The sequence below is a fragment of the Nomascus leucogenys genome, chromosome 3, assembly GCF_006542625.1.
Source record: "Nomascus leucogenys isolate Asia chromosome 3, Asia_NLE_v1, whole genome shotgun sequence".
Classification (NCBI taxonomy): Eukaryota; Metazoa; Chordata; class Mammalia; order Primates; family Hylobatidae; genus Nomascus; species Nomascus leucogenys.
The window spans coordinates 35,177,829-35,190,497 of record NC_044383.1 but is presented as its reverse complement, the minus strand read 5'-3'; the positions used below and the strand labels follow the sequence as shown (position 1 = coordinate 35,190,497).

At 44.1% G+C, this 12,669-nt stretch overlaps 1 protein-coding gene across 4 annotated transcripts in view; it reads right to left on the bottom strand.

Annotated features, from left to right (window-relative positions):
- HPSE2 (heparanase 2 (inactive)) overlaps positions 1-12,669 on the bottom strand; it is a 778,921-nt gene that overhangs the window by 5,093 nt on the left and 761,159 nt on the right. The window lies entirely within an intron of this gene.

Sequence of the window (12,669 nt, the reverse complement as noted above, 5' to 3'; positions counted from 1 at the left end):
TTTGAGATGCAGTCTCGATCTGCTGCCCAGGCTGCAGTGCAGTGGTGCATTCTTGGCTCACTGCAACCTCTGCCTCCTGGGTTCAAACGATTCTCCTGCCTCATCCTCCCGAGTAGCTGGGACTACAGGCATGCGCCACCACACCTGGCTAATTTTTTGTATTTTTAGTAGAGACGGGGTTTCACCATGTTGGCCAGGCTGGTCTCAAACTCCTGACCTCAAGCGATCCACCTGCCTTGGCCTCCCAAAATGCTGGGATTACAGGCATGAGCCACCATGTCTGACCTGTTGTTGTTATTCTTTTTAACGTCACTGCGGACAGATGCATTTTTTGGTCCTTATCATACCTTACTGCTCTGTGGTGCTGACACTTTTCAAGGCTCCACTCTCAAAACCCCCTCTCCCCTGGCTCCCGTGATATTTCTCTCTGTTTTCCTCCACGTCTGGATGGTGGTTTTTTTTTTTTTTTTTTTTTTTTTTTGAGAGGGAGCCATTCCCCTCTGCCTGCTTCTCAGATACTAGGGTTCCTAGTGTTTTGTCCCTGGACTCTTCTCTCCCTAGACTCTGCACTCCTTCCGGGTTGCTGCTGCTCTCACCCTTGACTTCGGTCACTATCCACATGCTGATGCTCCCTAAGCCTCTATCTCTACCCTGCATTCTTTCTATGAACTTCTGTATCTCCACTTGGCTGTCCACAGGAATTTCAAAGTCACTAGGTCCAAATTCAAAATCTTCTCCTCAAACTCTGTCCTTATCGCTGCTTTTTTTTTTTTTTTTTTTTTATCTTTGTGATGGTACCGCCATTTATCCAATTACTGTAGCCAGAAAGCTTGGAGTCTTCTGAGACTTCTCCCCCAGTTCCCATGTGTAGGGTAGCCAAGTCAAAATAATTCGACCTTATAATGTTTTTCAAATCTGCTCCTTTTCCTCCATTCACTGCTATCTTTTTAGTTCAGAACTTGCCTCCTAACCTATCTCTGTGTCACATTGCTGACAGTTATCTTTTGTCACTGCACTGCTTCAAACTTGCCAACACTCCCCTTCCCTTACACTTTATTGTGAACGATGACACCCAGCTCCAGCTACCTCTCCAGTCTCAGATCCCACCAGTCCCCTCTCCAATGCTCACTGTGGATCGCAGACCTCTGGGAGTGGGCATTGGTAAGGGGTTGCCAGTTATTCTAAGAATTTCATTAATATATGCATACACAAAGATGACGAATGAAAAAATAATGTCTTTCACAGAGATGAGGTAAATATTTCTCAGTGAAAATGTAAGTAGATATTGTTGGGATTAAAATACACAAGTTCATTCAAAAGTATAGTAGGCTGGGTATGGTGGCTCATGCCTGTAATCCCAGCACTTTGGGAGGCTGAGGCAGGAGGATCACTTGAGTCCAGGAATTTGAGACCAGCCTGGGCAACATAGTGAGACCCCATCTCTACAAAAAAATAAACAAAATTAGGTGGGTGTGGTGGCACATGCCTGTAGTCTCAATTACTTGGGAGGCTGAGGTGGGAGGATTGCTTGAGCCCAGGACATTGAGACTGCAGTAAGCTGAGACTGTGCCACTGCACACCAGTCTGGGTGACACAGCGAGACCCTGTCTCCAAAATAACAAAAAGGTAGAAAATATTTTTCAGGCTGGGTGCGGTGGCTCACGCCTGTAATCCCAGCACTTTGGGAGGCCGAGGTGGGTGGATCACAAGGTGAGGAGTTTGAGACCAGCCTGACCAACATGGTGAAACCCCGTCTCTACTAAAAATACAAAAATTAGCCAGGCGTGGTGGCACACACCTGTAATCCCAGCTACTCAGGAGGCTGAGGCAGAAGAATTGCTTGAATCCGGGATGCAGAGGTTGCAGTGAGCCAGATTGCACCACTGCACTCCAGCCTGGGCGACAGTGCAAGACTCTGTCTCAAAAAAAAGAAAAAAAAAAAAGAAAATATTTTTCAAATGTAAATGCTAGTCAGCAGTTTTGGGATTAAAACATAAGTTCATTTAAAACTGTTCTTCAATTCCAAATAGATTTTTTTGGGGGAAGGGAGGAATCATGTACTTTTTAAGAAAAAGATTTTGAAAGGACAATTACTATAATGTGGAAGACTGTGACATTTGTTGACATTTAAAAGGAACCCACATGCTTGAAGAGGCCAAGCCCCCGTGCCCTAGCGTGACTAAATTAAATGACTTGCAGTTTTGCTTCCGAGTTGTGTCATTGTGTGTGGTGCTCCCTCCAGCTGTCCTCCTCTGCCAGACTAACTGCAATGGATCCTTGTAGAGTCTGTGTACGTGTTGCCTCCTCTGGAGAACATTCTCTGACCCCTAGGTTGGGTTTGGAGACCCACCTCTGGACTCTCTTAGCATCCAAAGTTATTTCTAACTGTGGCCCTTATTGTAGTGAGTTACTTGTTTGATCCCTCACTGGGCTATGAATCCTCAGTGCCTAAAGAGGTGCTTGGCACAGAGTAGGGGCTAAATATTTTCTGAGCAAGTGAATGGGCTTTTGAGGCTCTTTTGCATTATTTCTGATCTTCCTGGATTGAGTTTCTCCAGCTCTAAAGAGGCTCCCTGGAGGTTTGCTGAGTGTGTTTACAGATTTCATTAATGTGCCAATTACTCTTGCTCTTGTTGGCTTGTGGAGATGTTAGATAAGATCTGAATTATCACTGATTCTCTCAGTCACTCACTAGATACCTCATCCCAACCTGACATAAGACCATTGATCATTGCTAGTGTTTTCCATCCTTAAAAAAGATCTATGCGACCATCTCTTAGCTAAGTGAGCATAAGTTAATTTTGTGAATAAGGTTTTGTGAGACCTTGAGTCCTCATAGGTCCTTATCCACAAAGTCCCTTCATTATAAAGATGGGCCATGTGCTTTATCACTTCCCTTCTATTCTTCCTGCTTATATTTTTCTTTTAATATTTATCTTGTTACCCAGCAGTCATATCATGCTAAATATAACAATAATCTTTCATTTATATACATTAAACAGCTTGTAAGCTTGTAAACATAATCACATTAATGATAAAATTCACCAATTATGCAGCACTATTTATGCAAAAGGCACTATGCTATGATTTATTTTGCCCTATCTCATTTAGTCCTTACAACAACTGAGGCAGGTGTTAGCATTCCTGTATTACAGATGAGCAAATCAAAGTTTAGAGGGGTCTAAAACTCACCTAAGCCATACAGCCAATGAGTGGCAGAGCTGAGATTTGCACTGACGCCCTTAACCATAGCCCTATCTGGCCTCCCTTGTCACATGTGATTGCTAAACAGCCCCAGGAGATACTAGGCCAGTATTACTATTATTGTAACTTTACTATGGGGACAAGGTTAGAGAGGTTAAGTGGCCTGGGCAAGGTCATGTGGCTAATAAGTGGCTAAGCTAGGTCTCAAATTCTGGCTTCCTGAGCACCTCTTTTTACTATTTCATGTTGTTTCTCCAATTCCAGCTGGCGTTCACCAGGATTGTGTTTCTTTCCTTGAAAATCGTCCTTATCATATTTTCATCATATTCTGAGACCTCCTAACTGGCCAGTGACTTTTCAAATCAAATGCTGAGTGATCCAGCCTAGGTTGAACTATTTCTCTTAATTCCCTAGCTTGCCTGAACTGCTGAGGGTATTTAAATTATCCAAATATTAGGACAACTGCATTTTATCACCATCTGTTTTTACAAAGTCTGAGTTACTTTCCAATCCCTAAACTTGTTTTATTAATTTTGAATGTTATTTAAAATGGGATTCAATGTGTCAGTTTGGAGTCAAGCCCTCTGCTCCCCAGGTCTCCATGGGAGCCCTTAGCCCGGTCACTCCCCCGCTACCCTCCGCCCACCTCTCTACAATCTCTGGTCTTCATGTCTTATCACTGTTCTTGATAGCCATGGATATTTAAGCGAAGTTTCAACTGTTCTGAGGTGTCAGGGAAGTAAGTCTAATGAGCATGTCCTTTTTAAAGTTTGAAGATAAGTTTCTGGACTACAGTCTGGCGAGGGGGGATCTTTAGTGGGGAATTATGTGTTTTATGAGGAGCAGCCTTGGGAGCTGGTGTGTAGTTCAGGCTGGCATATTTTGGGGCCTTGAGTGGGAGGTGAAGGGACTTAAAGAAAACTGGTTCTGGCCAGGCACGGTGGCTCACGCCTGTAATCCCAGCACTTTGGGAGGCCGAGGCGGGCAGATCACAAGGTCAGGAGTTCAAGACCAGCCTGGCCAAAATGGTGAAACCCCGTCTCTACTAAAAATACAAAAATTAGCCCGGTGTGGTGGTGGGTGCCTGTAATCCCAGCTATGCAGGAGGCTGAGGCAGGAGAATCGCTTGAACCCGGGAGGTGGAGGTTGCAGTGAGCCAAGATTGCACCACTGCACTCCAGCCTAGGCAACAGAATGAGACTCCATCTCAAAAAAAAAAAAAAAAAAAAAAAAACCCAAAGAAAATCGATTCTGTCTCACCCACCTTCAGAACATTTGCCTTCTCTGAGACTAGTTTCTCCATCTGTAAAGTGAGGGGTGATAGATCAGATGAGCCCTAAGATCCCTTCTAGCTTAACCGTTTTTCATTTGGGCTGCCTATGACTAACAGCTAGCCTAAGGCAAAGTTTAATGCCAAACCCACAGTGATCCTGCATAAACAGAAATCTGACCATAACATTCACCTGTCTAAATATTCTGTGGCTTCCCGCTGATCTTAGAACATGGTCTGAAGTCCCCATGCACAGGCCCTATTATCTACTTCTCCAGCCGCCAAGAGGCTCACTCTAGCTCCTGCCCCTTCCAGCTCCCTTCCACTCCCACCTCCTTTCATTCTTTACGGCCATTTCTCTAATCGCAGCCTCAGCGCAGGGTTTTGCACACGGTTTCCTTCTACCTGGACCTTTCTCCATATGCCCTCCTCCTCCCTTCCAACTTCCTTCTCCTGGCTCTTACTTGTCCTTCAAGTCAGGGGTGCTCCCACAGGACCCAGTACTTCTTGGATCTCAGCTCCAGTCACACAGTATTGTGACCGCTGAGCTGACTGCTTGTCAGTCTCTCCACTAGTTAGGAAGCCCATGTGTCTTACTCATCCGTCACTCTCCTGTCCGCCCACACAGGAGGCATCAATGAAAGACACATTGAATATAAACACGTGGGCAAAAGAACTACTACCTAGAAGGAACGACACTGGACAGGAAGGCCAGAAACCCGTTTTAGTCCAGGCTTGGGACATGAAATGTGCAGGTCTAGGTATGTGACCAGCCGCTTCTGGTCTCAGTTTCTGGATTGTTAAATGATGAGAGAGAGGGAGAGAGGGAAGGGGGAGAGAAAGGAGGAGGAGGGGCAGGGGAGAGAATGCGTAAGTCAGTCTGACTGTGTGTTTGTATGGGCCTGCGCCTGAGTTATCAGCTCCCTTTCCTCCAGTGTGCTTTCCTAGGGGCCACTAGAGGTCACTCTTGTCCTACACAATGGTGCCAGGACAGTCTGACTTCGCGGTGGCTCCCAGGAAGCCGGAATGCGTCCGCCTGCCTCCAAATCCCGCACTCCAGTCCCGGGAAGGCCGGGAGATGTGCCCTGCGCTTGGCCTCCCGGAGGAACAAATCACAGAATCAATCAAATCCCAACCAGAACTTCGTTGCGGTCCCGTTGGCGGGGGTCCCACCTGGAATGTGGCCTAATATTAAGGAAACGTGCGAAACCCGGCTGCAATTCCTGCAGGGGTGCCGGCTTCCCGGCCAGCGGGCAGAGAGGGGGGTCCCGGCGCAGGTGCGGGGTCTGCGGCGCCCGCCACGACTCGGCACCGGGCTCTCCCGGGCTCCGGGTCCCCGGCCTCCCCTGGCCGCCAGTCGGGTCGGCCCCGCACCTGTTTGTGCTTTGCAGGCTCCCGGCCCCCTCGCTAAGTGAGGAAGCTGGTATGTGCAGCTGCCCTGCCCTCCTCCAGGTCAGGGGCAGGTTAGAGCCCAGAGGAGGCCCAGTCAGATTTGAGGACAGAGGGGCTTTGCTTCCGTTTGCTGCTCGGTGGGGAGATGGTGCATCTGGGGCAGCTTGGACAGGAAATTCGTCTGCAATTGCCTTGAGTGATGGCTACCACGCTGAGGAAGGCTGCTCAGAAGTGGCCCCTGCAGGTAGTGTCGCCTGGTCCCCCATGTCCGGCTGGAGGAAAGGCTCTAAGACCGTCATGACCCTCTCTGGGGTGCTCCCACTCCTCAGGAGTCACGGGGGGAATTACTTCAAAAGTGTCCTGAACTTTTCTTCTGTGTGCTTTTTGCTCTACCTGGAATCCGGTGGAATCTCTCAAAAGCCTGTTCTTCCCTCCAGGCCCCGTCAGAGGTAGCCTCCTGCTTGGGACCTTACCTGATAACAAGCTGGGAGAGCGGCACATTATCTGCATCTCCCTTTTAGTGTCCCTCTCAGCCTCATTTTATCTGTGTGCTTGGGTCATTTTGTCTGCTACTGACTTTTCATTGCTTAATTTTCAATAGTATGCGGCTCAGTGCCTTCTTGTCCATGATAGCTGTTTAGTTAATACTTGTTGAGTTCTGCTCAATCAACCGCTGTAGGTAGTCATGCCTGGCTGTATGTTCCAATCTCTTCCTCTACTGTTGTTAACAGAGAGGACTGTAAGGGATAGAGAGAGAAAATGGGGAAAATAGTGTCCTGTTCTCTTGCCCTTCCAACAGCCCATACCCTATTTGGAGTTCCTCGTCCCTAAGACATTTTGAGGCTGAGAAGAGTATTTGCCCTCCATCCTACCCTCTGAGGGACACGCTGAAATTGTGAGCAGTTTTGATCTAGCTTCTGTATCACTGACCAGAGAAAATACTAGGACCCTTTGTACAAGCAGAGCTGGGGGTTTTATAGGCAAGTTGTTAGGGATATAGGCTTTTCCTGGATGTAGTGTGGTTTGGGGGTCAGGATGTGATCTGTATTCTATCCAAGTCTGTGTAATAGTGATCCAATCCATAATGGATTCTACCATGTGCTTCTAATGGCTTAAAATCACTCAGCACACTTGGCAGACAAGATGAGAGCCTGACTAAGGAACCTGGATTTATACTGATATTGTTAACTCCCAGCAGATGAGGGAATCATCTGGGGGAAGTTTGGAAAGAAAATTTGATCCTGCAGCCATCTCAAAGGTCCATGTCATAGGCATATCACACTCAAACCACAGGACACAATAGGAACCAGCTATAAAAACCATGGAGACTTCAGTATGTGGTAACTATGTCCCCCTAACATTGTAAAGAATTGGTGCCATCATCATCAACATTTACAAGTAGTGTTTAAGGAGCACTATTCATAGTTCCATCGTTCTTCTCATTGTACCAATTAAATTACAATAGACTTACTCCTTGTCCCCTAAGACAGAAAACACTGAAATATGCAAATGTCTGAGCAGACACACCATCATAAACATATTACACAAACAGCAGGAAGGAAGGAAAATCAGACTTAGTCTGGATTTCAAGGCCTTCTGCAGTCTGGCCTTATTATGTGTTTGTGGCCTTTCCCTTTGCCCCACAAAGCATCCTGTATTCAAGTCACATGAGATGATTTGCCACCTCCCAAACAAAATGAGCCTTGAACTTCTGTACTTTCAAACCTTTAGTGAGCTCATCCTGGTGCTGGAAGTTGCCTTTCCTACAGCCTTTCCTAGAAGTATGGCACATCCTTCCAGCTCCAGTTCCACGGCCTTCAGCCCTGAGACTTTTCAGATTCCCAAGTCAGAATTCATCTCTCTCTCATAATCCCATCTCCTATATTTACCCTTATGTGATCTGTTTTGTCTCTGAGTTAAGGTATCCTCTGTGGGGAGAGACCAGGTTTCCTCAGCCCTAATTGTGTGGAGCTGGAGGAGACAATGTGGGGGTACAAAGCATCCCCTTTACAGCAGTCTACAGGTGGAGTGAAGACAGGTAGGAAGGCAGGTATGTGTGTGTGTGTGTGTGTGTGTATGCACACATGTTAACACACATTTTAAACATAACATGTCTAGTTATGTTTAACACACATGTTAAAGCGATAAATACCTGTTTTATTAACTTTTGACAAAGTATTCCCCATGACATCAGGTGTACTGGTATAATCTCAAAAGGGAAAAAAGATGTCTCAGGTGGTACAGGCTCTGTTCCAGATCCCACAGATATCCAAGTGCAAAGTGTGGGGTGACTCTGAATCATTGTTGCAAGGGTAAGCAGGGAACGGCTAGTCTGCACAGGTATTGCTGGTGTTTGGCAGTGGGTCCACAGTTTAATGCTCCAGGCCCCTTGTCTGGAATGAGCCACATCCTTCCCTGGTCTTCCTGATGCTTAGCAGCCAAAGAAACACCAATTCAGGGCCCAGGCCCCACTATAGGGATAAACTGGATTAGAACTTTCAGTTCCTTAAGGCTTTCATTTGTTCATCACAGCTTCTGGAAGGTGCAGGGGAAGAAGAAGACAAGGGCCATTTCTTCTCAGTCAGCCAGAACTGCCCACATATTCTGCTCCTTTCTCACTTTAGAATCAACTGTTTAGGAATATGTTAGCTCTACCCTAACTTGCCCATTTACAGGTGTTTCGTCTAGGTCATCTGGGACAGAATGAAAATCCCTGCCTACAATGAGGGTCCCTAAGTGAGTGGAGGTGAAGAGGGGAGACCACAGCCTTAATGGACAGCTATGCAGAGAGTTTCCAGCTGCTGGGAGTGAGCTGGAGGAAAATATATTCTGGATCTGAGAACAAACAAAAAACTCTCGGAAAATAATAGTGAAAAGCCTAGATTCCTAAACATCTTGGTTTAAGATGTCAAGTCGCTGTAAAACATAAAAGCATTTTATAATCCTCTAATCGGCACAGTGATCTCCACATTAGTAATCTGGGAGTTAAAACAAAACAAACAATAAAACCTTTGGGAAGCCAGCACTCATCCTTCCACTCAGTCACAGAGAACTCCCAGGGGCTCATGGCATGTTCACACCTTTGGCAAAATGGCATAGCGCCTGAATGAAGAATATAATCTGGGAAAAATCAAAGATACAAATCATCTGGGATCTTGTTCTAGCAGTTTATAGAGGGACAGTGGTTCTCAACCTTGACCACATATTTGAATCACCTGGGGAGCTTTAACAACTACTGGTGCCTTGGTCCCAGCCCAAATATTTTGGTTTAATTGGCTTGGGGTGTGGCTTGGGCATTGGGGTTTTTAAAGCTCCCCAGGTAGGTGGAAGTGCAGCCAAGGTTGAACACCACGGGTAGAATAAGGGGCAGGGATGTGTTTGTAGCTGGGGGTGGAGGGGACTCAGATATCTTTCTAACCGTTACATTCTGAATTTATTTCAAATAAAAAGAGATTTTCTTACATTTTGAGTGCCATGTCAGGAGGCTACATTTTTTTTAACCTAAAAGGAAGATGTGAACTTTCCAAAGACAAGTTTTTTGCTCCATAGATGAAGGGAGCATTTTTGCTATTTCATTGGAACTCCGCTGAATGTCTTGCCCCCTCCCGCTTGTACCTTGGTGGGATGATTACGCTCCTCGGTGTGTACCAGGGAAGTTCGTGTGTAGCACTTTACAGGACGACTTAGGAAACAAATCAGATGAAGCGTCAGCGCTGATAGCCAACTCTGTGTTTCTTGAACACTGAAAAGAACAACTTTTTTCTTTTCTTGAAAGTCAGTTTCTATAAAATCATTTAGATTTCTCTCAAGTTCTGGACTGTGTTGCAGAGAGCTCCTTATAGACAAAGAGTGGTTCAAATTCTCTTCAGGCAAGAGGAACTAAGGGAATGAAGAATGTGTCATTCAGTATCCTCACTGTAGTTTTCAGATATGTATATACTTATTTATGTAGCTAACATTGGTTATAGCTACTATCTCTTAAATTAGCACAAGGGCTAAAAGAATCCAAACTCCTCTGGGTTTCAATGAGTAAGCTTGCATTAACAAGATTTGTGAGGCTCATTTCTCTACATATTTACTTCTCTTTCTTTTTTTCTATATACTGCCTCAGAACCTTAAGTATAAGTATTTTTATAAATATATATATACTCATACATATATATTTATATTTCCACTTTTTACAGTGTCTATTTTGGCCTTTCTGAACTGGGGCACTAACCTGAATGCTAGTGTTTAGAGTAAGTACCACTTTCCTGTTAACTCACAGCCAGCTCGTAAATCTCCCTGATCCCAGGCACTTTCTTGCCATTTGGTGCTCTCAGCTGCTGCAGCTTGTCTTTCCTGCTGAGGGGCTCTGAATGGCCTTTCAAAAGGGCTGCAGCTGATGTGGTTGATCTGCACCAGGGGGGCCTTTTGCTCCAGGTCAAAGATGTCTCATTCTAAGTCTTGCTTTGTAAAAAATTATCCTATTTTTCCTGATATTTTAACATCTGAAGCCCTGCAGGGGTTAACACCTTTCCTCACATGCTCTCAGCCTGAACATTACAGGCACTGAGGCTCCTTACCTTTTACCATGCATCAAAACAGATTCTGAGTGAATCAAAGAAATGAATACAAGTGAAACAAAAAAGAATCTGGAAGAAAATAAAGATGCATATTGATCTGATTTCAAGAATATAAATTCATACACATATAAGTAGAATGGAAGAAAGGTAAACATTTAACTATATAAAAGGGAATATTTCTGTATGTCAAGATAATACTCTTTCTAATAGTTAGAAAAATAGCAAATAAAATACTAGAGAAAATATTTCAATACATAGATAGCAATGGGGGAAATTGCCTTATACCTGTATTAGAGCAAACTTAATAAAACAGACTAATACCCCAATAGAAAAATAGCAAAGGACATAGAAAATTCATAAAAGCAATACAATACTAACATATGAAAAATCTTCAGGCTCATTAATGCTCAAAGAATAGAAATTTACATAAGAATACTTTTTTATTATGAAGTTGGCAAAGATGTAAAAAATGTTACTATATTGTGTTGGTGAGGTGAATTGTAATAGCAAAATGTTCATATTTCCTCCTCCATCTCAGATCTCTTCAACTAAGTTTGGATGAGGTAAGAAAATTGAAAGGTGGCCAGACGCGGTGGCTCATGCCTATAGTCCTAGCACTCTGGGAGGCCGAGATGGGTGGATTACCTGAGGTCAGGAGTTTGAGACCAGCCTGACCAACATGGTGAAACCTCGTCTCTACTAAAAATACAAAAATTCACCAGGTTTGGTGGCACGCACCTGTAGTCCCAGCTACTCAGGAGGCTGAGGCAGGAGAATCCCTTGAACCAGGGAGGTGAAGGTTGCAGTGAGCCGAGATTGCACCACTGCACTCCAGCCTGGGTGACAGAGTGAGACTCTGTCGCAAAAAAAAAAAAAAAAGAAGGCAGACAAAGAGAAAGAAAGAGAGAGAGAAAGAAGAAAGAAAGAAAGAGAAAGAAAGAAAGAGAAAATTGAAAGGTTAATCCTGTGAGATAAAATTCTAAAACTCAATGGATTCTAAGGTGAGCAATCTGAACACCAGGTCATTTGAGGAATGGTTGAAGGATCTGAGAGTGTTTAGCTTGGAGACTAGAGCTTTTAGGGTAGATATATAGAAAAATTGATAAAGAAGAAGGTATAGATTTTCTCTTCTTACTTTTTCCAAAGCAAGAGTAGAAAGGGCAAGAAAACACCTTTGGCCTAATACATGGAGGCTCTTTCCTACAATCAGAGCTGTCTAGTCCTAGCATGAGCCAATTCCTGAGACGAGCCATCCCATCAAACAGAAACTGAAAAGCTTTATGTCGGGGATGTTATAGAAGAAACCTCTTGACCCATATGAGTTCTTTGAAATTTTTCCTTTATAAAGTCATCTTTTACTAACTACAGAACTTTCACAGAATGGTTTATTTTTAAAAGAAACTAATTTAAATGATCCCAGACAAGTGAAGATAATGGAAACCTGCAGGGAGTACATCTGGTTGACCAGAGTTCAAAAAGTCTAGGTACCAACTAATATCAGCAGTGTAGAACTAAAATACTTAGATGTCTTCCGTCTGCTGGGATAAATGGACAAATGGCCTATTGGTCCCAGAAACAAGTCTTCATGTTTTGTTTTTGAGTATCTGAGTCTTGGTATTGAATTAATGGGGTTACGGTTTTTCCCAAAGCTTCTTTTACCTGATCTCTCTGTGTCCAGAAACTAAACATGGTGCTTCCAGGTATCATTAGTGAGAGATTGTGGCGGGTCAGGTGGTGGCCAGTTTACCCCTCAGGATTTTTCACATTAGCCAAGCTCTGAATCCAGAGATGAAATATCATAATATGGTCTGGCCTGTTCCAACAGGGACATGAAAATATTTTTGAAGTCTTAGCACCTGGGAGTTACTTGAGTATTTTCAGAACCATTCTGTTTGGTTAACATCAAATGACACCTCTCTAAAGGCATGCAGCTAGATGCCAATGTTTTTCTTTGATATAGGTTTTAATGAGGGTGAAATCAAAGCTAAAGTTATATCCCAGAGAGATGGAAAAAATGAGCAGTATGTGGAAAAAGGGAAAAAAAAGATGTTCATTTCTTCACAGAATAGGCAATAAGATTTTTGGTTCATAGGAGACTTGAGATTTTTTTCAGCTAAAGGAGAGGCTCATGCAGATCTGAAATTTAAACATTAATATGGAACCTATTAGCCCCAAAGCAGAAATACTTTACATGTCTATTTATGGCACCACCCACAGGCTGCTTCCTGTTAGTTGTTT